Raw genomic sequence first — 2,500 nt, forward strand, 5'->3', positions numbered from 1 at the left:
TATATATATATTATATATATATATTATCATTATCATTATCATTATCATTATCGTTATCGTTATCATTATCATTATCATTATCCTTATTATTATTATTATTTTTATTATTACATTCACATTGCTATTTAGGGCAGACACGTGTAGGTGTAGGGCGTGCCAAGCCTTTGCTAGGAACACATTACTTATTTTCTTTATTATTTATTTGTTTCTTTACTGATTGTTTGATTGATTGCTTGATTGATTGATTGATTCCTTTTTTTCCTTAAGGTTCTCAGAGTTGTTCTTATCGTTACGATGCTACTGCCTTTTTGTTCTCCTTTCGCAACAAGCCAGGATGGGCGCCGACAAAGCTGCCACAAACGGGTCGATATAGTTCGAGTAGAGCCCATTCCATTGCCGACTGCAATGGAAATGGTCCTGTTTTTGGAGGAGGACACGATATTTACATTTCAAACCTTGCGTCATCTGGCACGTCTTCGAATGCAAACCTTGGTTACACTTACAGTCCACCAGCGGGCCATGCTTACGAAAGTACTTTCGCAAGGACGTTCCTTGCTGGCACTTACCATTTCCGCCCAACTGAAGTGGAAGTTTTCTATCTCACTTCGTAGAAACGTTCGAGAACTTTAAAAATTTGCAATATCTCAATACTCTCCAAAACTAAGTTCATATTAATGAAGAATTAGAGATATGTGCAATGCAGATAATAGACGCAATCATTTCTTAAGACGATGTTAGAACTGATATCGAAAAAGTTGGAGAGAATTTCAAACCTCTTTTCAGTCTTTTGTAAGAAAGAGTTACACAGTGTGTAATTAAAACGCTTTAACGAAAAGATAACCATGGTTCATGCCGACAAAAGCAAGTGTGGACACATTTTGCCGGGGAGCAAACAGCAACAGAACAGAAGCAAAATATGAATTTAAGTATTCTACCAAGCAAAAACAAAATTACAATTAAATAAGAGGAATGCCTTTCAGGAAATTCGAAGTTACTTTATTTAGCCAATGAGGGAGTCGTCCGAGAAGTGTGAATATTATTTTAGAGGTGTCCACGTTAGTCCTGCACAATATTGTTTGATTTGCCAACGCCTTTTATCCGCTGACAATAAATTTGAAATAAAATTTGTGCGTCGATTCTCCAATTGAGTGTTGGTTGTGATTACTTCGGAAGCATCTTGTGTGGCGTGGTGTTTGCGAGGGGAATTACTTTTTCTGCTTTTTCCTCTTGCAACCAAAGCCGCTGTTACCTTAGTAAACTTGAAGATAAAGGAAACCGAGACCACGAGGAAGAGAATTTTGAAGTGTGACGTAAGTACATTATATGTTTTTATCAGACTGAGTCCTGCAGCAACCCGGCATCAAAACAATTGTCAAGTTTCACACAAACTTTCAGTAACATACCTTTTTACTAACATTCGCCTTTATACTTTGCTTTCCCAAAAAAGTCATGTGAAAATACTCATAAAGTACTTTCTATCAAATTTGGGCAAATTCAAATCCTAACATCTATCTCTTTTATGAAGAACACAGTTTATTAAATCTCCCCTTTATCACAGTATTGGGTCATTTACGAAGAAGTTTGTCTCAGTCCTCTTTTATCTCAGTTGTCATTTGACTAGCAATAGAGTTATTTTCATAGAGTTATGACATTATTGGATTTAAGCCTAAATCCTGAATTCAGAAATACAGAAAGTATCCTAAACATGCAAAAAAGCTAACCTTGGGCTTCATTAGGCCTAAGCAAAAGTTCGCTTTTATGAATTCTTGAATTCAGGATTTTGGAAACTTAACTTTAACTATGACATAACTCTATGAAAACAACTCTAAGAATAGCTGTCCCTTCTAGTTATGCCTCTATTCTCATTTTATTGCAGAGCAAAAGCTAGTGAAGCCTTCAGACTCTTCCGCTGTCGAAATCCGGTCGACCTTTCTTGAGACATCTTACCAATTTAATTTAACGAACTCGCAATTGTTCTGGTTCAAGGTGCCTTCATAGCTTTTAGTACTTAAATAAGTAATCGCATTAACGCGTGCGCGCTTTTGAAAGCTTTGTTACAGCAACGTCTGAATTTGCATCGCGCATTTCACTACAATGATTACTCATAAACATATTTTAACTCTCTAGTTTAATCAAGAGAGAGATTGTTAATTGCAACAAAATTCATGCATTCCACATGACCAATGCTATACGTACGTGAGAAAAAGGTCTTCAGGTTTAGTAATCCCAGTTAAATACTTTCAAATCGTCATTAACTGCGTGACTGTGTTCATGGATTTAAGATTGGAATGTAAAAAAGAAAACTGAAAACATTGTTATAGAAGTTTGTTCGTAAATCTTTTATAGATGGTACGGTGGAAATAAGTCTTTCAGGTCAATTGAATCGAGCTAACAATGTTACTGAAATGGTGCGAGATTTATTAAATAGCAATAAAAGGTTTCGATTTAATTGTATTCCACTTTAAGATTAAGGAGGATTCACATCCCTTTGTTTTTCATT

The 2,500-nt window shown here is 35.6% G+C and overlaps 1 pseudogene; it reads right to left on the reverse strand.

Annotated features, from left to right (window-relative positions):
- Positions 1 to 521, reverse strand: part of LOC138031338 (uncharacterized) — a 25,500-nt pseudogene extending 24,979 nt beyond the window's left edge.
- Between the last annotated feature and the right edge of the window lie 1,979 nt (positions 522 to 2,500).

The sequence above is a fragment of the Montipora capricornis genome, chromosome 14, assembly GCF_036669925.1.
Source record: "Montipora capricornis isolate CH-2021 chromosome 14, ASM3666992v2, whole genome shotgun sequence".
Classification (NCBI taxonomy): domain Eukaryota; kingdom Metazoa; phylum Cnidaria; class Anthozoa; order Scleractinia; family Acroporidae; genus Montipora; species Montipora capricornis.